The sequence below is a fragment of the Canis lupus genome, chromosome X (genome assembly GCF_011100685.1).
Source record: "Canis lupus familiaris isolate Mischka breed German Shepherd chromosome X, alternate assembly UU_Cfam_GSD_1.0, whole genome shotgun sequence".
In the NCBI taxonomy this organism is placed as follows: Eukaryota; Metazoa; Chordata; class Mammalia; order Carnivora; family Canidae; genus Canis; species Canis lupus.
In genome coordinates this window covers 23,171,416-23,199,185 of record NC_049260.1, presented here as the reverse complement: position 1 = coordinate 23,199,185, position 27,770 = coordinate 23,171,416, and the positions used below count along the sequence as shown (strand labels likewise).

At 34.5% G+C, this 27,770-nt stretch overlaps 1 long non-coding RNA gene across 1 annotated transcript in view; it reads left to right on the top strand.

Moving 5' to 3' along the window:
• LOC111094972 overlaps positions 1–18,470 on the top strand; it is a 30,744-nt gene extending 12,274 nt beyond the window's left edge. The window contains exons 3-4 of the long non-coding RNA XR_005385932.1: positions 12,089–12,145; positions 18,028–18,470. This is a non-coding gene — a long non-coding RNA (uncharacterized LOC111094972). The remainder of the gene's footprint in view (positions 1–12,088; positions 12,146–18,027) is intronic.
• The last annotated feature ends 9,300 nt before the right edge of the window (positions 18,471–27,770 follow it).

Sequence of the window (27,770 nt, the reverse complement as noted above, 5' to 3'; positions counted from 1 at the left end):
ATTTTATTTGAAATGCTTTTTTAAAGTATTAAAATTAACTCCAAAACATTTACAGATAAATAACACAGGATTATAAGATTTGATGCATATTTGAACATTGTCATAATATAACATGCCCATAGGGAAAAGAGCAAAGTTAAAGAATAATTCATTCTTTCTTTTTTTTTTAAGATTTTATTTATTTATTCATGAGAAACACAGAGAGAGAGAGAGATGCAGAGACACAGGTAGAGGGAGAAGCAGGCTCCATGCAGGGAGCCTGAAGTGGGACTGGATCCCGGGTCTCCAGGATCACACCTTGGGCTGCAGGCGGCGCTAAACCGCAGCGCCACTGGGGCTGCCCTCATTCATTCTTTCTATCATCATTTTTTAGCCCTTAGTATAAATACATGGTTGGCATGTAAAATACTTAAAAATGTTGAGAGTGATATTATAAGATATTATGTACTATAGAACTCCCAAAGACTAGTTCTTGTTGAGTATGAAAATGAATTAAAAACAGTCAGATCAGGCTTACTAATAAATACCTGAAGAATCTCAGTTGGGAAAATCATCCACTTCAAACTTAAATCCTGGAGTTAGGTTTTGGGGATGAGGTTTAAATGGTCATTTTTCCATTCTATTGTTAATATTTGCTGGGCATTCTTCTTAGGGTAATGTTTCCTCAGCAAATAATTTCCCTTTACTTTATTAAATACAATATATAAAGTGTCTAAGATATCTTAGGCATACAGTACACTTTAGTTACATTTTAAAAAGATAATCTTATTTTTCTTAATGTGTCTCATGTGAATTCTTTGTTTTCCATAATTACAGCATTATTTTTTTAATTTAAAATTTGTTTCAGGCCATCAATGGAGACACACACCAACTCTCTTGGCCACATACTTTTGAACATTCTTTAAAACTGATATGATACATTTAGGTTATACCACCTTTATCTATAAGATATTTTAAAGTAATGTGGGATCTCTATTAATAATATATATGGAGAAAAATGCATGCTCACTACTTATAAAGTGATCCACCCTGATGTTGGATTATTTTGAATATGTAATATTATTTTAAATTTAAAAAGTACATTTCAGAAAATGTTTTTCAAAAATATATTGAAGAGGAAAATAAATTTACCTCTCAGTACTTAGGAAGCAAGGAGATCAGACACAATGCTAATCATGGAATACTCACTTGTAGTTGTGTGCTAAGCTAGAAGCTACAGACATGGAAATGGAACAGAAAACTGAGCATCCATGCTCTTGTGGAGTTCACAGGCTACTAGGGCAAGTAATTTTTCAAATAAATAATTATGCAAATAATTAAAAAGTTGTAGTTGTGATCAATGCTTTTAAATGCAGAATGTTTTGAGCAAATGAAACTAGGAGATGTGTCTTTTTCTGGAGATGGAGAACCTAGAACTCATATTATTGGGTGTAACAGAAGAGTAATGCTATAGTCATATGAGGTTAAAATGAAACTATTGCTTAGAGACAAGGAAACCCTGCTTGTCTGCTCCATGCAAATTCTCTTTGAGATGACCAACTTGTCTAGGAATTCATCTCTCCTACCCTGTGACCTTCTGATTCAAAGATTTACTGAGGTACTCTATGAATTCTATATATTATATTCCAAAGAAAATGAAAAAGAGCATTCAGTTTCTAGATATAGATCTTTCCCTTCTTTAAGTTTTAGTGTGGTGCAGAGTTCTCTGCAACTTTACTTCTCTTCCCCAAGTTTATTGTGAGCTTCTGAAGTGGAGATTTTGTCCTCAAATTTGAATTACTATTATATACCTATGCATCCAGAAAATGCTCTTCTTAGAAAATCTGAAAATGAATGAATCTTGTCCTAATTTTGTTGACGATCAAGTACAATTAATTAAGTACAATTGCCCTTACTACTTTACACGTTCTTTCCATTAATCACTATTGGGTTTCTTTACATTGTGAACCTCAAAGCAGAACAAAATAAAACAAAAAGGCACAATATTCTAAACCTCAGAGTATAAAATGTGTAATTGGATTAAGCGAGGAAAGCATGATATTGCTTAATGGAATATTCCTTTTTTTTTTTTTTTTTTACTGAAACTCAAATCAGAAATTATTCTTCCCAGCAATTCAGGCTTAAAGTGTCATAGTACACTGGTGCAGACCAAGATGACCTTAATATTCCCCTCAGTTTGACTAAGCTTTAGACAGGCTTCTTCCTGATTGTAGGCCCCTGATTTTCTTTTTGTAGAACTTTTACTTCAGGAAACTTGCAATTGTAAATTTTTTCTCTGCTTCTTTGAGATGTAAATTTTTTACAACCCAGGAGTGTCTTTCTTAAGGACAGGGGAGCCATCCTTTTGAAATGTAATCATCAAGAAAGCACCCCTGTGTCCCAGACTCTCTGTGATAGTTGGAAACTGACATATGTAACCAGCAGTTAGCAAATAGATTTCCTAATCACATTGACCCACTTCCTATGATTGTCCTTCAGTTTTTTTCATTAGCTCACCTCAGTCTTTAAAATCTTCCTGCCTTTTGTTTCAGTAAAGCTGAGTTCAGTCTCTCTCACCTATTGCAATAGTCTCTCTCCCATATTACAATAGTCTTGAATATATTTTCCTTTGCCTGTTTAACTGGCCTGATGCAGTTTTCCTTTAACAGCACAGTGAATGCTGTTTCTCCCTAATTTTATACAGAATAAGATCAGATATTGCAGCTGTGCTAACGACCACAATTAGGGTTAAACCAAACATGTCAGAGGGATGCAATAATTTATTGGAGGGAAATTGCACAGACTTATGATTGCAGTCTATTCTTAAAAGCCCAGTGGGGTTTACACCATCAGAACTATGAAGTAGAGATATATAACCTAGCACAAATTACATGAAGTGAACCCAAAGAAGCTTATGACACTCAGAAGAGGAAACCAACTGCTTAACTATTACCCTATTTCACTGATAAGAAGGAAATAGGAAGTAGAAATTGATGTTCAAAATCTATGATACACTTGTTATAGGAACACAATATATATGTGCATGTTAATTTGTATACAGTTTAAATTCTAGAATTTGGCCTCCATCATGCTCAAGAAAACTTTATTCTTATTTTATTTCTGGTCATCATGGTGAATTTCTTAACCTCTCTAGATATTGTGGTAGGTGCATGATTGATCATTAAAAGTAAAAATACAAACTTCAGAATAGATAACATTTCCCACCTCTATTTACCCCCACATGTGAGATTATCACTTTGCCTACCATGTATTTTGTTTTCATTGTGGAGTCTAGCACTATGCAGCAGAATTTTCTGCAGTTGGAAATGTTCCAGTAAAGTAACCTCTAGCTACATTTGGTTGTTGAGCACTCAGAATCTGGCAAGTGTGACCAAAGAACTGAAAATTTAACTTTATTCTATGACAAATTTAATTTAAATATAAACAATTACATGTGGCTAGTAGCTACTATATTGGACAGTGTACCATATGATTGATCATATCAATCATAAATCATCTCATTGCCAATGGGTTAGAGCTTCCTACAGGGTTAACTGTACAAAGCTTTTTACAAGATCCTCCTCGTAGAAAATGAGATCCATGTCTACCTAAGTCAGAGTCTCAATCTCTGTGCTATTAACACTTTGGGCTAGATAATTCTTTGTTGTATATACACTGTATGGAAGAGGGAGAGGTGGGTGTTGTACATAGAGAAGATGTTTAGCAGTAAGCCTGGCCTTTACTCCTAAATGACAGAAGCACCTCTACTCTATTTATGACAACCAAGTGTCTTTAAACAATGTGCATTGCCAAATGACCTCTGGGACTTTAAGGAGCATCCACATAAGCATTACCTTTAAACTTGATCATTCCTGTTGGAATTCTGGCTACTTCCTCAGAGAGTCTGCCTCTAAGACCACCTGGCTCAATTAAGGAGACTCATTGACATGTCCCCTGGACTAGATATCTGAATATATGACTGTGAAATGAGGGGTAGAGAGAAAATAGTACAGTGAAAAAAGGAAGAAAACTAATTATATTACAGACACAAGAAAAGATTAATTTTAAAATTCTATACTTTAAATTCTCACACTTTTACCTTTGCAAAATGACCTCATCTGTATTTCCTAATGTGTTTGATTACTTGGAATTACCACCCATTTAAAGAGTTTCTAACTTCATATCATTTTGGCATGTTTAATTTGACAAGTATTTAAATAGCATTCTTAAATCTCACTTCTGTGAAACAAGAATAGAAATAAAAATCTCCTCTAAATTCAAGGGTCAGAATTACATTTCCTACCTCAAATGAAAGGAAGTTAGCTCAGTAGGGATATGGAGGGCAGCAACTAGGGAAGAGGACATCATATATGGATACAGATATTCTAGAAGCAATAGTCATATATAACCAGTCTTAGAATTCTGAGACTGGACTCAGATGTGAGTTCTAGTTTTTGGTCTAGCTTATTTAAACTGTGTGAACTTCGACAATAATGCTCATTCATTCTGAATGTTCTCATTTAATTGTACATAGGTGTGTCTAGCCAGGTACTTCATCTTTGATTTAGCGTGGAGTAATATGAAATGCTATCAGTGTTTAGATTGTGGCAATATTGTGAACATAGCTAGATAAATATTTCTTTATAATCTTACCGATGTAGTCTGTGCTACAGTAACTTATATTTATAATGAAGGCCGACAATATATATTATATATTATATAATATATAATAACTGCTTTCCAGAATACACAGTACATATTAAATTTTAGTCAGATATTTCTCAATCTAAAAATTTCTACCCTAGTCTGCCAAATCAGAATTGATTATACAGACTACCACTTATCAATGTACTAGTGACTTTATTTTTATTTTTAAGCTAAAATATAAAATACCTTTCATGGTTTTTTTAATACAACATTTGACAGTTTTTGTAAACAAATCAGCATGTGTTTACTAATGACTCAAGCAAACATTTCATTGCATTTATTCCCATTGAGTGTACCAGGATGCGTCTGTGGTTTGTTGGGGGCTCATCTTATATGTAGAGCTACATATGATAATAAGGAGAATATTCAGTTTAACAACTACCAAAATGCCTTTATTTGCAAGGGATTATTAATAAAATTGTATAAAGCATACTACAGTTCTATTCAAAAGATTTTAAATTTCTTGTATAATATTTATAAATATGTTTTAGATTTGAAATTAATTGTTCCTCCATTTTCAGAACAAAATATGAGGGAGTAAAATACCTATAACTTAAGCCAAAAGGAGGTTTTACTCTATAGTAAGTTGAAGAATACTATTTTGAAAATTGTGATGCTTCTAAATAAAAACAAGAACGCTTAATATGTTAATTAGATTGTAGCAATCATTCACTATGTGTATCTGTATCAAAACAACATGTTGTATATCTTAAATATATACAATTTTTACTTTAAAACAACCCAAAGACCAAGAATGCTGATTCTTGGAGAGGGAGTAAGGATTGTGAAAAGTGTGAACCTTTAAAATTTTTTTAAAAGATTTATTTATTTATTCGTGAGAGACACAGACTGAGAGCGTCCCTAAGTGTGAGGAGTTTATATAAAATTAAGAATTCGGGATCCCTGGGTGGCTCAGCAGTTTAGCGCCTGCCTTCGGCCCAGGGCGTGATCCTGGAGTCCCAGGATTGAGTCCCATGTCGGGCTCCCTGCAGGGAGCCTGCTTCTCCCTCTGCATGTGTCTCTGCCTCTGTGTGTGTGTGTGTGTCTCATGAATAAATACATTTTTTTAAAAAATTAAGAATTCAAGTTTTGAGGTAATAGGCAAGGAATTATAGAGCAAATTGTTACAGTAGTAAATCATGCTGTTTGAAATAAAATATGTGTCTTGAATCTTTAAAGGGTAAGCTATTTTTAAGAAAATGTGGAAAAATGTTTATATAACTGCCATTTCAAAAATAGTACCAGTTTTATCATTGATGTTGTTGGCCTCATGCATAATATGGGAATCCCATGAATAATTTTTTGAAATGAGTGTATATTTACTGAGCAAAAGAGTTGGCCTAATTATTTTCCTCATTTATTTGGATAAAAAAGTTTGGCTTGATTAAGTATACTACTATGATGCACACACAGACTGAGGCTATTAATAAAAATTGTCAGAAAATGAAGTATTTCCCACAGTGTTAACATTTATTAGTGTTACAAGAATTTAGAAATCCTAATATATACATATTTTGATGATTAGATTATTCAAATTCCATAAAGTACATTTATAATGGGATATAATTCCCAAACTCTGGGACTGATATAATTAAGAATAATTTTATTTTACTGCTGTTAGAAGACCCCAAATATTTGAATCAATAAATGTTGATCAGGTTCAGGAAGTCATTGCTTATGTTGTGAGGACAGAAAATAGCTGTAAGATACACAGTTGCTTAAATTATAGCAATTTTATAGAAAAGTTGTAATCATAATGATAAGAGGACTTGTCAGAGTTGGAGGGGGGATCAATTAGGAGTTTGTGCTTTGCAGTGACTAGAAGCCCAAAAGAAATCTGCAAAACTGGGTGATGGACATTAAGGAGGGCATGTGATAGAATGAGCACTGGGTATTATAGAAGATTGATGAATCGCTGACCTTTATCTCCGAAACCAGTAATACATTATGTGTTAATTTTCCAATCAAACAAATGACACTGATTCTATTTTGTTCCCCTACTGTAGATGAAGGAGGAATTGTAGGATAAATAACGGACACTTACTGAGTAGCCACTTTCTGTCAAAAACTATAAAGGTACTTTACATGCAGTGTTTTTTTTTTTTAAGTTTATGGATCAGGTGTTATCTGCTTCTTAAATTTCAAGTCAAATCACATGCTCAAATCCCCAGACGTGTATGTCAGCAGGAGCTTAATTTCTGTTTCTTGAGTTGAACAGTCCTTCTCCTAATATAGAGTCTAAATCTTCAGCTCCTTTACCCCTTCCTACATGGCACCTATGACCTTGTGCCTGGTGGCCTTTCCTGCCAGCAATTCTTATCTATAAGCATCACAGAACATCACTGAGTTTCTCATAATGTTTGACCTCAAAAGGGATGTTGCAAGAGTTTCAACTTGTTTCTCTCATGTAGCTCATTGGCTCTATGGCACATTTATTTGTCTCCTCCCTGGTAAACAGAATTTGCAACCAAAGAATATTGAGAGGAGCCTTCTTTGCTAGGCTAAATTATATTGCAGATATATATCCCAAGGTTACAGGTGCCTTCTTTCTTCATGTTTGTATGACTGAGATGTGACATGTAAGAAGAAAAGGAAGGTGATATGAAGAAAAAGAAGAGAAGGAGAAGAAAAAGGAGAAAGAATTCATAAAAGAAGAAAGAAAGAATAGCTTTACAGAAGAATTTTTTTAAATAAAGAATCAGGTGTACTTTAAATGTAATATCCCTGCAAGGTTATTAAAGTTCTCTCTCAGTTTCCAGTATTATTAAGACTACATGTAAGGGTTTATGGTGAGGAAAACTGTTATGTTCCATGGCATTAGGCACTATGTCATTTTACTAACAATATGAGTGGTATCTAGCGAATTATTCTCAAAATCATTTTATTTCTACATCTCTGAAGTATATGCTGTTTTTTTTTTGTTTGTATGCTATCAGTTTAAAAATAGATGGCATATGATGTGCAAGAAAGAGATAAAGGAAATGGAAAATTATTCTTTCTGTAATAATGGAAATACACAGAGCCACATCATATCTAGAGGAAGAATGAGACACTTATGAAAATTTAGAAAACAAATACTGCAAGGAAATGTGTTTCAGTCATAATTAGTCAGAAAAACAAAATGCCCTTTTATTAAGGAGAGATTAAGGACTAATACAATGATTGGAATGGCTGATACAGTAAAGATGAGGAGACAGAAAATTTAGAATTACTACTCCCCAGGTAGAAATTGTAGTGGCTACGGTCAATTATACCATGCTCAATTGACTGATTTCCATGAGAACACTTGGTCAAGTGATTTTAAGGCTATTCGACAAATGCAAAATCTCTTCACAGCAATACCTAGATTAGCGTTTTATTGAGCAACTGGAAAAAGGTATGTGTATACCAGGGGATGCAAATCTAGGGAGGCATCTTAGTATTCTATTACAATGCCTACAGCCTGTAGGTCAATTATTTTTCTCTTAGAGGAACTGTTACAAATATGCCCAAAAACACATGCAGAAAAATATGTATAAAATGGACAAAATGAAAACAATCTTAATGTAAATGTCAACAAAGTAATCGGAAGGTAAAATGTGTTCTTTTCATAAAATGTGAAAGGTGAAATTAAGCCGCGTGATCCAATATGGATGAATCTCAGAAATACAGTGCTTAAATAATTGCCAGTTATAGCAGAATTCATAAGGTATGATATCATGTACAATAGATATTATCTGCAAAACTTATCATATATATATATGTTAAGTATACCAAAGCAAATGATTTCTATAAATCATTAATAAAGACCTAATACAAGTAAAGATATGGACAGGAATGTCACAAAACAGGAAACTTGAATTTAACATAAAAATATATTCTCACTAGAAATTTAGAAAATGAAAATTAATATAACTAAATACTATTTAACTCCCCTCTGAAGGCCCAAAATATAAAATATGGAAGGCCTAGTATTGGTTAAGAATATTAATGAACATGCATATTGATGTAACTACTTTGGTTCAACATTTGAAAATCAATGTAACCTACCATATGAATAGGCTAAAGAATAAATATATCATCATATCAATTGACACATAGAGAGGATATGACAAAATCCAACATCTTATTCATGACAAAAACTCTTCAGCAACCTGAAAATAAAGTGGAACTTCTTCAATTTGATAAAGAACATCTACACAGAACCTATAGCTAACATCATACTTATCATTGAAAAACAGTGTTTCATCCTCATATCGGGATCAAGACAAGGATGCCCATTCTCACTACTTTTATTCAACTTAGTATTAGGCATTCTAGTCCCTGAAATAAGGTGAGGAGGAGAAGAGGAAGAAGAAGGAGAAGGAGAAGGAGAAGGAGAAGGAGAAGGAGAAGGAGAAGGAAGGAGAAGGAGGAGAAGGAGAAGAAGAAATAAAAGGTATCAGATTGGTTGGAAAGGAAGAAATGGAGTTGTCACTATTTGCAGATGACATGCTTGTCTATATAGAAAATACCAAAGTATCTAAAAGAAAAAACAAAGTAAAAACCTAGAACTAATAAATGAGATTAGCAATTTGTAGGATACAAAATTAACGCACAAAAATCAATTGTATATCCATAGATTAGCCATGAAGATGGAAATGAAATTAAAAATACAATACCATTTATAATTACAAAGAAAATGTGGTATTTAGGTATAATTCTAACAAATATGTACGTTGAAAATTCCTGTGAGAAATCTACTTCCATTCTGGTCAACAGCCTCAGGATGCCAGGGTGGACAAAATACCAGTTTCACTGTCACCTCTGTGATCTCTTCTTGTCAGTGTCGTCTTCACTCTGAGAATGTTACTAACCCCTGAATCTCTCTCCTGGTTTTCTTTCAGTTATTTTCTATCATTTTTCTTCTTTGGTGGAGAGGAGCACCCGTCCATGATAGGGTTCATGTTTGCATTTACCTAGAATTTGAAGGGATTTCTGATGCTTGAGAGTCTCACTTTTTCATCCTTTCTTTCCTGTTCAGCATACTAGACAAAAATGTCTTGACTGTTGTCCACAAATCTACAGATTTTCTCCACTTCATTTTTCAAAAAGAGCAACAGATAAATAATACACTTCCATCTGGGTTTCTTGGTTTGTGGCTTCCCAGTACAGTCTTACTTCGTCTGCCGCTCTTCCTGCCTTTCTCAACTATTTTAAAGATGTGTGTGTCCCACTGTTTCTCCTATGCATGCCCTAAAAGATTGAGATGTAGTGTGTTCATGTAGATCTAACAGAGGCACTGAGTGAATGGAAGAATATTTGTGTGTTTCATAATGGCCCTGATTCCCTTAATAGATGTTTGAATATTTTTTAGCGTAATGTATCTGTGTGTGTGTGTGTGCAACCTTATGAAACATGTTCTCTTTTCAAGGTTTAGCAATAGCCAGTTATAGTTGGTGCTGCTATAGTTTCTATTTAGCATGGTGATTGCAGTGACCAATCACACAGGACACTGAGGGTTTTCAGATGAGATAGAGGGAAGCAATGATCATTGTCTTTACAAAATAATTGCAATACCTTAAAAAATACTGATGAAATAAACCAAAGAAGACTGTATTGAATAGGAATATAAACTTTTCATGGATTGAAAGATTCAATGTAGTAGAGATGTCGATTCTCCCCTAATTGATCTATAGGTTTACTGTAATGACTATAAAAATCCCAGCAAGTTTTTTTTTTTGTAGATAGAAAAGCTTATTCTAAAATTTATGTAGGAAGGAAGAGCCCTTAGAATAGCTAAGACAATGAAAAAGAATAAAGTGAGAGAAATCTTTCTTCCTAATATTAAGTCCCACTATATAACTATAGTTATCAAGACAGTGTTGTATTAGCAGAGGAAAAGAATAGAAAATGCAGAGGTAAGACTAATAATATGCCCAATTGATTTTTACAAAGGTGCAAAAGCAATTCAATGGAGGAAGTGTAACCTTTTCAACAAATAGTGCTACAACAATTGGACATCCTTAGGCAAAGCAACAACAAAGAATCTTGAATAAACATTACACCTTATAGAAAAATTAACCTTAAAACATCACATACTTAAATGTTTAATGAAAACATTAAAACTTTTTGTAAAAAAAAAAAGAAATAGGAGAAAAATCTTTGGAATCTAGGGTTAGACAAATACTTCTTAGACTTTAGACCAAAACCATGAGCTATAAAAGGAAAGAGTGATAAATTGGATATTATCAAAATTAATATCATTGCTCTGTGAACAATCTTATTAAGAGAATGAAAAAAGGGACACCTGAGTGGCTCAGTCAGTTCAGCATCTGCCTTCAGCTCAGGTCATGATCCCAGAGTCCTGGGATGAGCCTTAAGTTGGCTCCCTACTCAGCGGGGAGTCTGCTTCTCCTTCTGACCCTCCCTCTGCTCATGCACTCACACATAAGCTATCTAACGAAGGAGTAGTATCTAGAATATATAAGAACTGTCAAAACTCAACAGTAAAAAACAACTGATCCAATCAGAAAATGGGCAAAACATACAAAGTGACATTTCACTCTGGAGGATATGGATAGCATATTATCACATAAAAGATATTCAACCTCATTAGCCTATTAAGGGAATGAAACATAAAACCACAATGAGATATCACCACATAACTCTCAGAATGGTTAAAAAAAATAATAACAATGCCAAACGCTGGTGAGGATGTGGAGAAACTAGATCACTCATATATTACTGAGGCGGATGCAAAATGTTGCAGCAGAAAAGAGTTTGACAGTTTCTTAGAAAACTAAACATGCAATTACTATACAACCCAGCAACTATGCTCTTGGGAATATATCCCAGAGAAATGAAAACTTACATTTACACCAAAACCTGTATACTACTTGACTGCTCATACAGCTTTATTTGTAATAACCAAAAACAGATTATCATTCAGTGGGTGAATGATTAAACAAACTGGTAATCCATATCATAGAATATTATTCAGCATAAAAAGATGAAATATTGATATGCAAAACAGGTGAATGATCTCCAGGGAATTATACTGATTGACAAAAAACAATGCCCCAAAGATTACAAAGTATATTATTCCATTTATATAACATCCTTGAAATGACAAAATTATAGAAAGGAAAATGAGACTAGTGTTTTTGCATGAGATGGGGACAAAAGGGTGGTAGCTATAAAGGATGACATGAGGGACCTGTGTGGTGATGAAATTATTCATATTTATTTTGACTCTATTAGTTTCAATATCCTATTTAATAGACAGTAAGTAATGATTTACAAATGTTGCCATTGGGGGAAACTGGATAAAGGATACCCAGGATCTCTCTGTATTGTTTCTTAGCTGCATGTGAACCTATAATTATCTCAAAATAAGTATTTTAATTTTAAAAACTAATGTAATTAATGGTTAAACTTCCAGGCTGCAGAGACATACCATTGGGTTTAATTCTGAGTGTATATCCTGTCATCTTTTTAGGTAAGTTTATTTTCTCTGTGCCTTAACTTCCTCATCTTTAAAATAATAGTAATAGAATTTACCTCAAGAGGAGTTACTTACACACCTTCAATACACTAATGCCTTTAAAGTACACAGAACAGTGCTTCTCAGAGATTTATGTTCAACAAATGTAACTTTATTATGATTATTATGGTTATATGTATGTTCATGCTTATGAAAATTTCTGAAACTTGCTTGGGATAGGTAAATACCAACTGCAGCACAAGGGTTACTTTTAGAGGTAGAAATGAGAATTAAATGAAGGGTAAAACTTTAGTTGTGCATATTTTATACCTTTAAAAAATAGTAGGGGTAAAGCAAATATGACAACTATTCAGTTAAAAGATATGGATTTTAGTTATTCTTTATCTTGATATATGGTTATATGATTTACAGATTTAAATTTTATTCTTAAAACACAGGTGAATATATTTTATTTTTGTCTTATATATAGTATATTATGTATCTATTTTAAACTGTTATGTTTTATATTTTTGACATCCTGTAATTGGAAAATAACTGATTTTTTTAACAAACTCATTGCATAATTAAATCTTAATCATTGTCTAGAAATAGGCTCTTTCACTGCAGTCTTGATTTTTGATTACTTTATAAACACAGAGTACTCTAATCCTAAATTTACTTTTTATTGATGGCCAAAGAAAATATTGTGAAATTGATCTATTGTCTTAGAAATCAATAATATTCCCTGGCATTATTAAATTTTTCAGAGTTTAAGTTACTCTCTGAATTCTCCCAGTTGCAATGTTTTTTTGACATAGTTGTTGACATCTCTGGTTTCTCCATTCTTGCCAACTGTTACTCTCAGTTGGAGGCTTCTCTCATTTCTCTTTCATCCACATCTATAATGTTGTCCTTATTATAGAAAGATATTAAGTCTGATAGAAAATAAACAGATCAACAATCCTGTTTAATATTTTAGGCATAATTCTAAGTGAATGGCCTCATCATGCCTACATACAGATTTTCCCTGACCTGGAAAAGAATTTCATACGATTAGTTACACTCTTTCTTCCTTCCTTCCTTCCTTCCTTCTTTCTTTCTTTCTTTCTTTCTTTCTTTCTTTCTTTCTTTCTTTCTTTCTTTCTTCTTTCTAGATTTTATTTATTGATTCATGAGAAACAGAGAGACAGAGAAGTAGAGACACAGGCAGAGGGAGAAGCAGGCTCCATGCAGGGAGCCCGACGTGGGACTCGATCCTGGGTCTCCAGGATCATGCCCTGGGCCGAAGGCAGCGCTAAACTGCTGAGCCACCCAGGCTGCCCACACTTTTTCTTTCACCTGGTGGACATTGATGTCACTAATCACCATGTTTAGGACCCTGATCAACATTATTAAAATTTGCTTCAAATCTAGGTAAGCTACAGTGTCCAGTTTATTAAAATGTATTTTAGTCTTTAATGTTTATTTTTTAAGATAATTGGATCAGAACTTAAACCTTAAATGAGTGATAATCTACTCATATTAACTCATATCTAATATGTTAATATATTAGTGATATCATTGTCCTTTTTGATCCAACTCATTCTTGTTTAAACAGTATTTATGAGTATCTAATATAGGCTGGGCAATTTCTACATACTTAATGTACAGAAATAACGGACAGGATACCTGAAATTCAGATGTGTATCATTTTAGACACAAAGTATTATAAGCTTTGCTTATTTTAAACTGACAAAGAAATGGGAAATTGGGATGCCTGGGTGGCTCAGCGGTTAAGCACCTGTCTTCAGTTCAGGGTGTGATCCTGGAGTCCCGGGATCGAGTCCCACATCGGGCTCCCTGCATGGAGCCTGCTTCTCCCTCTGCCTAGTCTCTGCCTCTCTCTCTCTGTGTCTCTCATGAATAAATAAATAAAATATTAAAAAAAGAAATGGGAAATTACAGTTATATTGATTGTTTGACTCAAAATGCTGGAATTTTGCTTCATACTTCCTTAAAGATAAAGAAGTAAATTTTAGATAATATGTTCATTTAACTCAGAATACTACGCAGAAAGGACTTTGTGGCAAAAATCTATGTAAGACCAAACTATGTATAATCTATTGTCTTAGTTATAAGAATTTCTCCTTTTGCTTATTAATAAGTAGTAAAAAGGAGCAAGATTTATAAATGTAACAATTTATCCATAGAAATATTACTTGTTTATTACTTTATTAAACATTTCTGATAGAAATGTAAATGATCACTTAGCATATAAAATAACGCCACTGGGCTTATTCATTTGATCCAACATTATTTCTATTTCTATGCAAATTTGTCTATTCTATCTCACAACTTATGTTGCTCAGAAAACTGCAATTCCCTGAGTCTGTTTGTTCAGTTTGCAGACTTGAAAACTACAAGTAAGGAAAGCATGCAACCAATAGATTCTATTCAAAACCAATGTGAGGGATCCCTGGGTGGCGCATTGGTTTGGCGCCTGCCTTTGGTCCAGGGCACAATCCTGGAGACCCAGGATCGAATCCCACGTCGGGCTCCCGGTGCATGGAGCCTGCTTCTCCCTCTGCCTGTGTCTCTGACTCTCTCTCTCTCTCTCTCTCTCTCTCTCTCTCTGTCTATCATAAAAAAAAAAAAAACCAATGTGAAGATTTGTTCTTCCACACTATCTTAGTCAGTTTGGGCTACTTTAACAAAAATACCATATACTGAATGTCTCAAACAACATTTGTTTCTCACAGTCCTAGAGAAGAGAAGTCTGAGTTTGAGATGCCAGCATGGTCAGGATCTGTTGAGGGTCCTCTTCCAGGTTGTAGACTGCTGGCTTCTCATTTTATCATCACATGTTAGGAAGAGAGCTAGAGAGTTCACTGTAATCTGTTTTATAAGGGCACTAGACCCATTCATGAGGGTTTTACCCTCATAATCTCATCATCTACCAAAAGCTCCATCTCTTTATAGCATCACATCGGGGTTTGGATTTCAACACATAAATTTTAAGGGAATGCTAACATTAAGTCCACACTGCACGCACACACACACACACACACACACACAGTAGTGGGGAAATAGATGCTTACAAGATTTAATTAGGACATGATAAGTACTATAATAGAGGGATTTAAATAGTCATATAGGTTAACAAAAGTAGTATATTTAATTGAACCTCCAAGAGTTATGGAAATTTACCTGGAGGAAATGATCGTTGAGTTAGGTCTCAAAAGTTGATAATGAATTAGTCAGGAAAAAAGTCACAGAAGGGTTTGCAAGAAGATGAAACATGGGAGAAAAGGTACAGCGGTATATAGTTGCTGAGTGTCAAGGCCTAAAAATATTCAGTATTTCTATTGTACAAAATGAATTCTGAAAAATAGTAAGAAATAAAGCTGGAAGAGAAAATAAACAATTTCAGATTACCTAAGACTTTTGTATGTCATGGCAAGTACTTTACTTTTATATTAACAAGGAAGAAACATTGGAGTTTTTTAAGTATAAAAGTCGGATGGTTAATTTGAATTCTAAGTAAATCAATTAGGAAGTGGGATGGGCCATGGATTTGAGAAGCATCATACTAGAAGAAGAGATCATTTTCAGAACTATATCCAAGCCAGAGTTGATGAGGACCCAGTTAGAACAATAGTATTTGAAGATGAAAGGGTGGATTCCATAAATATCTGGGTATTGATATTGATAGAACTTGGTGATTAGTAAGGAGTAAGAGAGACAGAGTAGTTGTGTTGGTTATTCATTGCCACATAGCAAATTACCCCAAAACGTAGTGGCTAGAAACAACAACATATGTTTATTATTTCACACAGTTTCTGTGGGTCATAATACTGGAGCAGCTTGCCTAGGTGGTTTAGGCTCAGGTCTTCCCATGTGGTTGTAGTCATGATGTCACCTAGTGCTGCATGTTAGCTGGCCTGTGGTTGAAGGATCTGCTTCAAGGTAGCTGACTTACATGGCTGTTGAAGGAGGCCTATTTCTTGCTGGCTATGGCAAGAGGACTAATTCCCCTGCCAGTGAACACCTCCGTAGGGTTACTTGACTATCTCCATGAAATGGTGGCTGGCTTTCCATACAAACACTTATCTAAGAAATAGGAAAATGTATAAGCTTCAAACCTTTTTATGATCTAGCTTTGAAGTCAAATAAACATTTGTGCAGTATTCGATTGGCTACCTAGGTAGGGGATAAACACACAAGAGTATGAATAACATGAAGCAAGACTCATTGTAGACAGAGTGGTCAGTAATCCCACATTTTTATCATCAGTGTTTAATTGGATTATGGTAAGCAATAAAAGAGGAGTAGGGTTACTGAGGTTTTTGTTTGCACTGTGTGTGTGTGTGTGTTTCTAGAAAGTAGAAGGTAATAAGTCCAGTTTTGGAAATTATCCAGCTAATGCTAGATAATATGTTTCTGAAGTCCAGTATATGATTAGTGATGGAGAAATATATTTGAGAAGCATCAGCATATACACGGTATTTTAAATCTCAAGATTAGGGAGGTTTATCCACGTAGAGCATAAAAATAGATAAAAGGAAATAACATTGTTTTTTTTAAAAATTGAGTAAAGGGGTGGGAGGTCATGGAAGAGATAAATCAAGATGATCAGAGAGTTAGAAATAATAAAGATTAGCACTGTAGAGATAAACAAAATAGTTTAATAAAGTGAAGAGTCAGCAGTGTCAAAGCAGAAACATACAGTGAAATATGTCCATTGGATGTAGCGATATTTATGCCACTAATAATATTGCTAGAGCAATTTCAAGTGTGGAAGTAGAGGAGCAGAAAACATATAACAGAGGGTTAAGTACAGGTAAATTAAATAAAACTGTTTAATTATGAGCCAGTTATATTCCATTCTAGTAAGATAAACCCTTCAGCATATTGAAGGCAGAGGGATTTTAATATTGGGAATGATTACATAGGTAATAGAATTCTGCAAAACCAAACAGGAGATCATCAGGCAACTCAGAGATTAGCAATCTCAAAAACTGCTGCAGTGCCTTTGCTGGAGACATATAGGGAGGAGATGGGGTTACTGAAACCCAGAATCCAGGGTCTCTTGGAGGAGTTGGAATCAATTCTTGTAAGAACTAGAGCCACAGAGGAGAAGCAGCTACTGCTGAAAATGCCCCATTAGTAGGCAGAGAGTGAGAAGCACCCTTTTTCTCCCTTTTTCTGATAATGCCTCCCATCAGCAGACTACAGTTGAAGCTAGGTGACCCAGGAATCTGGGAGAAATATTTCTCCTGAGGTCAGCCCTGATGTGCTATAAAATGAAAAAGGAGAGAAATGTATTTGAGAACAAACAGGAACAGCCGACACATTTTTTTTTTTAACTTTCCACCTTGTAAAGACAAACCAAATTAGAAGCCCTGCATGAGAAACTTTATAGAACTTTAATGCATAATGAAAAATGAACTTCACTTAAAATATTTCAAAGACTGAGGCCTATGCTCTAGGTAAAATACCCATAAATTGAAGAGCTTTCATCTCAGCACTTTTAATGTAGAAAGATTCAGCCTGACTTGAAATAATTGGGCTTGACATTATCTCCCATAATACAGGAAATCATCAAGAATTCCCTGCACAGAATACACTCATGAAAGATTTAGAATCCATTTTATTCTAATTAAATATTTCCTTTTTTGATTTAGTGAATTTTTCATTTTTAAAAGATATGGAATAGTAATAAAATGAGATGTATTTAGAAATTAACCATAGCCATAAGATAGAATAGCATGTAAAATATAATTTTATCATTTAGGTTATTATAGATACTTGTCCATCAAAATGTTAAGTATTATTGATTAAAATATACAGCAGTATACATTTATAGTGGGTATTGAAATTCTCACAACATCCTTTCCCCTCTCCCTGAATCCTAACAGAATCTTCATTTACATCAAACATTTGATACTTTCATTCCATGTACCTCAGAAGAATCTGACCCCACAAGTCTCGGTGTGAAAGCCTGATTGGCTTAAGCTAATTAGCACATTTGAAACTGGACAGAAATGAACAAGTGACATAAATGGATAGTTGGAAGGAGGCAGGGATAAAAAGATCTCTTGGAGTGCTGAAACATAAGAGTTTTTTCTTATCCTATGCAAATTGTGATATGCTGTTGTGGAGCCCAGAACTGCAGCTACCTTGCTATTAAGCTGAGGACAAAGAGAGGATTGACCAACGTCAAATGATTTTAAGAAAACAAAGTAAAAGTTGTTGGCATAAGCCAAACCTGAAACCTCACTTACAATTTCACTGCTAGCTATATGAGGAAATAAAATTCTTTATTTTTTTAGGACAGTTTAAGTTGTGTTTTCTTTCATTGGCTGCCAAAAATATCTTAAATCACTGTACAAAGTGTGCTTGTATATAAATATGCATATATAAATAAACATTTATAGGTTTCTAACCTTATTAATTTATACTTCATCCTTATATATATATATATAATTTTAAGCATTTCAAATAGTAATAGATATTTTAAAAAATCCCCACATAACAACCTATATGCTACATCTATTTATTATCTTATATAACCATTATATCTGACATATTAATTTTAGGAGAATAATTTTAACTCAGTGAAGTATTTTCACTCTTTCACTTCAAATCTGGTATCCAAAATCAAATGTTTTTTCACACTTGAATTGATCTTTTCTGCCTTTTTGTCAGTTTTCCTAACCATATACAAATGAGCCATCTTCTGCTTGCAGGACCATTAACAAAATAAAATTAATAAATCTTAGAATTTAACTTAAAATTCCAGTAAAATTCCAGTAGGATGGTAGATACTAGGGAAGAATTTCTCAACTCTCTTGGAATCACTTACTTTTTAAAAATAAAATGAAATGCACTGAACCTTTCCCATGGAGAAAAGCTATACAATGTATTAATACATTAAAAAAATCATATACACTATACTGGATTCCCAGACTGACAATAGTCCTTTCAGTATAGTATCATTTATTCAGTAGCAAGATACAATTGGAGAAAAAAAAATCAGTGTTAATGCACATTATTTACTAAATTTTTAATAGATCCAACAGATATCCCTATTCTTCAGTGAGGGAGAATCTGTTTTAAACTTCTTGGGATACAAAGGAGAAGTTAAAATGGTGGAGAAGTAGGAACACCCTAGGCTTGCCCCTTCCCTCAAACACAGCTAGATAACTATCAAATCATTCTGAATACCTAAGAAATCGATCTGACAACTGACAGAACAAACTGCACAACTAAAGGGAGAGAAGGGGCCACATCATGGAAGGTAGGAGGTGCAGAGATATGGTTTGAGGCAGAAACAGATCACTGGTGCTGTGGAGGGGAGGAAGCCCTGGTTGTGAAGAAAGATGAGAGAGAGGAGTACACAGGGGAGTGCACAAGGAGAACACTTCCCAAAGTCATTGACTGAAAAAATAAGAGGGGCTTATTTTTGTGAGTTTTTGTGACCATTGGCTCCAAGATTGGAGTGTTAGAGGTCTCCAGTGTGGCTGGTATGCAGCCCTGAGGGCCCTATAGTCCTCCTGTGGAAAGGGCAGGCAGGTAGCCCAGGGGTAGACGACATGATCTGAGGATCACCTAAGACACACTGGGAGAGACTGTTCCCTCTTCTTGGAGCACATCTGAGAGAGGTGGCATTGCCTTTCTAGGACAAAGGAGTGTGGTGGGTGACATTTCCCTACCCCTACCCCTTGGCATAGGCACAGAGACGCTTGCTGAGGATGGCTAAACTGGACACTGGTTATTTAGCCTGCTTTGCTCCAGATAGCACACTCCTGTGCTCTGGTGTGACTACCCTTCTGGGTCAAACATGTACAGTGAGACCCTCCCGCAGAAGACCGGCACAAGTCCTCACCACACCAGTTCCCTAAAGTTTGGAGTTTTACAACTCAGCAGGCCTGGCTGGGATAGAGCCCAGAATATACCCTGTTCTTCCAGGCAAACATGCAATCCAGACACAGACAGTGTGAAAGCAGTGATCTGAAAAACACCTAGGACATATTCATCTCTAAGGATGAAGGAGATGGCTGGTACCATTTCTCTCCCCTGTCCCTCAATATAAATCAACTTCAGTAAACAGCACAGTGCCAACCTGGCTGCCTAACCTGCTTACACTAAGTTTTGACCCTCTGCACTCTGTTGGTACTTCTTTTCTTGGGCAAGTGTGCCTAAGCACCAGTGCAACAGGCTCCTCCCTCCGAAGACCAGCACAAAGCCCCCCACACACACCATGTCCACTGACCATAGAGTTCTGTGAAGCTTCAGCTCTGTGGAAATAACATCAGGTCTCTTTTAACAAGCAGAGCAGAGCACAACACATCTAGTTAAAACTCACCACATTCTGACCAAGGTCCAAAAACTTCCCATTGCAGGCAAGGAGAGACTCTGCAGAGGACTGACCTGAGAGATATAGCTGGCATATAGAGCAGTACAGTGCACACAGCACACACAAGAGACACTTCCTAAGGCACTAGGCATTGGACAATGTGGGACTTCCTCTTCATAAAGCCATTACTCTCAGGGGCAGGAAACATAACAGGCTTTCTTAACACAGAGAAGAAGACAGAGACCTAGACCAAATGCCAAGATATAGGAATTCATCCCAAAAGAAATAAAAAGAAAAAGCCATGGCCCAGGGTCTAATTTAAACAGATACCTGACCCATAATTTAAAGCAACAATCATAACAAACTCAGTGACTCCATTAAGTGTAACATCCATATCATAAGAGTCCCGGAAGAAGAATGGGAAAGGGGAGCAGTAGGTTTATTTGAGGAAAATATAGCTGAAATCTTCCCTAATCTGGGGAAGGAAACAGACATCTAAATCTAGGAGGCACAGAGAACTCCCATCAAAATCAACAAAAGCAGGCCAATACCAAGACATATTGTATTTAAATTTGCAAAATATAAAGAAAAAAATCATAAAAGCAGCAAAACAAAAGAAGTACCTAACTTAAGAGAGGAGACCAATAAGGTTAGCATATCTGTCCACAGAAGCTTAGCAGACCAGAATAAAGTTGCATGATATTTTCAACTTGCTGAATGGGAAAAATCTACACCTAAGATTATTCTATCTAGCAAGGCTATCTTTCAGAATAGAAGGAGAGATAGAGTCTCCCAAGCAAAAGCTACATGAGTTCATGACCATTAAACCAGCCCTACAAAAATATTAAAGGGAGCTCTTTGAGTGAGAAAGAAAGACCGAAAGCAACAAAGACTAGAAAGGAACAGAGAAAATCTCCAGAAACAATGACAAAACAAGTAATAAAGTGGCACTAAATTCATATCTATCAGTAATTACTTTGAATGCAAATGGACTAAATGGTCCAATCAAAAGATATAGAGTATCAGAATTGATTAAAATACAAGACTCATCTAGATTAGTTTTAAACCTAAAGATACCTGCAGATTGAAGGTGAAGGGATGGAAAAACATTTATCATGCAAATGGACACCAAAAGAAAGCCAGAGTAGCAATACTCATATCAGACAAACTAGATGTTAAACCAACGATTGTAACAAGAGATGCAGAAGGGCACTATATAATAATAAAGAAGACTATACAACAAGAAGATAAAATAATTGTAAATACTTATGCCCCCAACATGGGAGCACCCAAATATATAAAACAATTAATAACAAACATAAAGGAACTCATTGATAATAATACAATGATAGTATGGTACTTTAACACCCCACTTACATCAGTGGACAGACCATCTAAACAGAAAATCAACAAGAAAACAATGCCTTTGAATGACACACTGGACCAGAAGGACTTCACAGATATATTCAGAACATTTCATCTTAAAGCAGTAGAAAACATATTATTTTCCAGTGCACATGGAGCATTCTCCAGAAGAGATCACATACTAGGTCACAGATCAGGCCTCAACAGGTACAAAGAGGGATGCCTGGATGGCTCAGCAGTTAAGCTCTGCTTTCAGCTCAGGGTGTGATCCTGGAGTTCAGGAATTGAGTCCTGCATAGGTCTCCCTGTGGGGAGTCTGCTTTTCCCTCTGCCTATGTCTCTGCCTCTGTGTGTGTGTGTCTCTCATGAATAAATAAATAAAATCTTGTAAAAAAAAAAAGGTACAAAAAGGTTGAGATCATACCAGGCATATTTTCAGACCACAATGCTATGAATCTTGAAGTCAGCTGCAAGAAAAAATTTGGAAAGACCACAAATACATACAGGTTAAGGATCAGCCTACTAAAGAATGAATGGGTTAACCAGGACATTAAATAAGAAATTTTAAAAATACATGGAATCAAATGAAAATGAAAACCTGACAGCAGCAAAAGTAGCCCTAAGAGGGAAGTATATAGCAATAGAGGCCTACCTCAAATAAACCACCTAACCATATGCCTAAAGAAGCTAGAAAAAGAACAACAAATGAAGCCTAAAGCAGCAGAACAAGGGAAATAATAAAGATTAGAGCAGAAATAAATTATATAGAAACAAAAAAGAAAAAAAAATCAGTAGAGCAGATCAATAAAACCACAGACTGGTTCTTTGAAAAAATTAATAAAATTGATAAGCTCCTAGCCAGATTTATCCAAAAGGAAAGAGAAGGGACCCAAATAAATGAAATCATAAATTAGAGAGGAGAAATAACAACCAACACCACAGAAATACAAACAATTCTAAGAGAATATTATAAAAATTATATGCCAATAAGTTGGATAATTTGGAATAAAGGGATAAATTCATAGAAACATATAAAGTACCAAAACCAAAACAGGAAGAAATAGAAAATTTGAACAGAGCAATAACCAGCAAAGAAATTTAATCAGTAATAAAAAATCTCCCAACAAACAAAAGTCCTGGTCCATATGGTTTTACAGGGGAATTCTACCAAATATTTAAAGAAGAGTTAATACCTAATCTTCTCAAACTATTCCAAAAAACAAATGAAAGGAAAATTCCAAACTCATTCTATGAGGCCAGCATTATCCTGATTCTAAAACCAGAGAAAGACTCCACTAAAAAAGAGAACTACAGGCTAATATTCCTGATGAACATGGATGCAAAAATTCTCAACAAAATGCTAGCAAATCGAATCCAACAGTACATTAAAAGAATTGTTCACCATGATCAAGTAGGTTGCAAAGGTGGTTCAATATTTGCAAATCAATCAACATGATATACCACATTAATAAAAGAAAGGACAAGCACCATACGATCCTCTTAATAGATGCAGAAAAAGCATTTAATAAAGTACAACACCCATTGATAATAATAACCCTCAATAAAGTGGGGATAGAGGAAACATACCTCAGCATCATAAAGGCCATACATGAAAGACCCACAGCTAATACCATCCTCAGTGGGGAAAAACTGAGAGCTTTTTCTCTACGGTCAGGAACAAGATGGGGATGTCTACTCTCACCACAGTTATTTAACATAGTATACTGGAAATCCTAGTCTCAGCAATCAGACAACAAAAAGAAATAAAAAGCATCCAAATTGGCAAGGAAGATGCCAAACTTTCACTGTTTGCAGATGATATGATACTCTATGTAGAAAATCCGAAAGACTCCACCAAAAAGTTGCTAGAACTGATACACAAATTCACTAAAGTTGTAGGATACAAAATCAATGTACAAAAATCTATTACATTTCTATACACCAATAATGAAGCAGCAGAAAGAAAAATCAAGGTTACTGCCTGTATTCTCCTCTAAGATTTTGATGGTTTCCTATCTCACATTTAGGTCTTTCATCCATTTTGAATTTATTTTTGTGTATGGTGTAAGAAAGTGGTCTAGTTTCATTCTTTTGCATGTTGCTGTCCAGTTTTCCCAACACCATTTGTTGAAGAGATTATCTTTTTTCCATTGGATATTCTTTACTGCTTTGTCAAAGATTGGTTGACCATGTAGTTGTAGGTCCATTTCTGGGTTTTTCCAGACTGATGAATGGACTAAGAAGTTGTGATATATATCTACAATGGAATATTACTCAGCTATAAAAAAGAATGAAAAATTAAAAATAAATAAAAATAAATGAAAAAGAATGAAATCTTGCTATTTGCAATGACATGGATGGAGCTAGAGTGTGTTATGCTAAGCAAAATCAGTCAGTCAGAGAAAGCAAATACCATATGAGTGATTTCACTCATGTGGAATTTAATAAATGAAACAGATGAACATGGGAAAAAAGAGAAAGAGGCAAACCATAAACCAGGCTCTTAACTAAAAAGAACGAACTGAGGGTTACTGCAGAGAAATTGGAGAGGATGGGTTAAATGGGTGATGAGTATTAAGGAGGGGACTTATGATGAGCACCGGTGTTATATGTAAGTGATGAACCACTAAGTTCTCCTGAAACTAATATTACACTATATGTTAACTAATTGGAATTTAAATAAAAACTTGAAACTACAAAAATATAAACATATTTTTTTTAAAAGTAAATAAATAAAAAAGAAGGAGACCCTGCCATTTGTGACAGTATGAATGGATTTGGAGGACATTGTGCTAAGGGAAATAAGATAGACACAGAAGGACAAATACTACATGATATTAATTATATGAGAAATCTAAAACAGTCAAACTGATTAAAGCAGAGAGAATGGTGGTTGCCAGGGGCTGGGGAAGGGGGAAACTGAGAGGTTAAGTCAAAATGTATAAAATTTTGTTTATAAAAGATGAGTAAGTCTTAGAGATCTACTGCATGGCATAGAGCCTGTGGTTAACAATACTATTGTATATTTAAAAATCTGCTATGAAGGTCCTAAGTTTTGTTATCACAAATTAATTAATTAATTAAAAGGTGGTAGAAAACTTTTGGAGGTGTTGGATAGATTTGTGGTATAAATCATGGTGATGATTTCATGGATGGATACATATCTCTAACTCATCAAGTTATATGCATTAAATATGCACAGCTTTTTATATGTCAATCATACCACAATAAAGTGGTTTTAAAAATACAGTTCTTGATTTAAGACATTGGCTTGGAGAAATTAAATGTCGGCTTACAGATGAGTATAGGCTCATTCATTCTACCGTGTCTCATCATATGACTAGAATATGTTTTGTTACTGGTGTCAATACTGGATTTACTTTATTTTTGCATATTTGAGGTTAGAACTTGTCAAAGATGTTCATCTTGTATATATTAATATGTGATTTATGTAAAAGAATGTGCACTTAAATACAATGAGGGAAGGGAGAATTAATTTGCATTCATCACATCTACAATAAATACTTCAGGTTACTTTTGGATATACTGTATCATGTATTTGTTCAAGTATTTGATAATAAAACAGAACATTATTTAACTGCCATTTTAGAGAGGATAGAGAAGGGAAGAATTTAGCTATTCCTGGGAAAGGCTATATGAATAAAGATGTGATTATTTTTAACATATAGAAGTATTTAAAGGTGAATGTGTGCTTTAAAGAGGAGCACATCAGTATTGGTATACATCTTAAATTCCTGTAGTATTCTTTACTTATAAAGTAAAACACATGCATCAAATGGTTTATCAATTGAGCAACATTATCTCTGTTAAGAGTCCAAGTCATGAAGGACATGAAATTTCTGTATTTCTATGTTATATGAAAAAAAATTAATTCTTACTTATAAAAAGGGATTAAATGTCAGATAAGAGCTAAAATCAGTAATTTTATTCTTGGAGAAATCACTGTGGTATGCTAAAAAGATATATTTTGAAAGAGCTTAATTTCTGTCCTATGGGCTTCCCTTTTCTAAGGCTATTTTTTGTGGAATTGAGCTATTAATGCTATTTTACTATGTGATACTTTTTTGACATTCATAGGACAAATATTTCAAATGGGACATTATATCTTGAAAGGATAGATAGCTAAAAAAATAAAATAATATGCAATCCTCTCTCTTTCTTTTCACAATAACCACAACTTGGCCTTTGATCTGACTTGAGACTCCTTATCCCTCTGTACAACATAGTGGGAGGAGGCTTATTCTGCTGGAATTAAGTAGGCCAAGATGCCATGTGATAGTAATAATCACTTCTATCTCTCCTAATGTGGAGTTCTTAGATGCTATTTGGTAAAGACAGATGTGTAATACATTTTCTGGATTTTTTCTCCATTTCTTCTGTCAGTTAACATATTATTTTTTTTCTTTAAGAACTCTAAAAATTTCATGTCAGTGAACAGGAACAGAATATTTTACAGAAAAATTTCAAAGAGTTTTTTTGTAAAGATGCACCCCTAGTGATGAAGTGTTTGTGCTGGGAATGATAAGGGTAGTTTCCCTATTGTTCACACAGCAGGCTGTCATCTTTTTCTTCTTAATAGGGAAAGGTCTTATCCTCAGCAATGCTTCACGAGTTTTTCAGTTACTTGGCAACAATAATAAAAAAAGACACAAGCGGTAAAGGACCCATCATCAACATCATGACAAATAGTTGTGCCTCAGCTGGTTTTAATGGCCATATGGAGACATTAAACTTATTACTTTTAAGAATTAAACCCAATGCTTATGATCAGATTAAGCCCTGATATGTACAGCATTGTAACATTTTACCTGTTGTATGTGAATTAATATGTAGAAAAAAGTGAATAAATATGAGGCATTCACTTGAATAAACAAACAAAGCACCCCTGGAATGCACAAGACAGGCACAGATTTTTATAATTTAATTATCAGGATACGTAATTTTTGGCACATCCTTATGATCACTTCCAGCCGATATTACAAAGCATCATACTATATGTATGATGATGTCTGTTGGTAAAGAATAATAAATAGGAATAAATACTCAATTGAGAAATGCTGCCATTAAAAAATAGTAAAAACCAATCAGGATATGGAGGAAACACATCATGGGATACAAACACTAACAAATGAAATTACCTCTAGTAAAAATCAATAACATAACCATACTGAACATAAGGGAAAAGAACTAACCTAAATAAATTTAGAAAACAATTATGTGACTGGATGCAGAAAGACAAATACCAAAAGAACTATGCACAAATGCTGTTACATAATCAGTAAATGTGTTTCTCACAGAGGAGTTGATAAGACATTCTGAAACTAATTTATGTGTATACTGGAAATGAACAAATAAGTAAATAGGTAATAAATAATAAAACTAAGATTTATTACTATTGGAGAAAGAAATTATAAGTAAAGAAAGTAGGGAAATAAAATGATTCCTGTGGGGGTGAATTGGAATCTGAAGTATCAGTATCGACTCATTATACACACACAGAGAGATAAAAATAGATATGTGTGTATACATGAGTTAGTATACAAATATTTCCCAGCCCTGTCTGCTGAGAGGGCCTGGAAGCCAAGGTATTCCAGTAGAACTTAGCATACCTAGCTAGTGCCAAGATCTTGGTTTCTTTCTTTCTTTTTTTTTTTTTTTTTTTAAGATCTTGGTTTCTAAGCATCATTCTTCTATAAAAGGAACAAGGGATTTGTGTCTCTAAGAATCTTTTAGGGCTGGGACAGGGAAAATCAAGCTGAGCTTGGAACATTTTGTGGGACCAGAAAAAAAAAAAGAAAGTTCTTAAAAGATATGGAGAGGGGAGCATTGCTGAAAGAATACGACATTAGGAGAAGGAGCTCCTAATGGCCAAAGCTTTGAGCAACAAAATAAATAATGCTAGTATTGGATTATAAC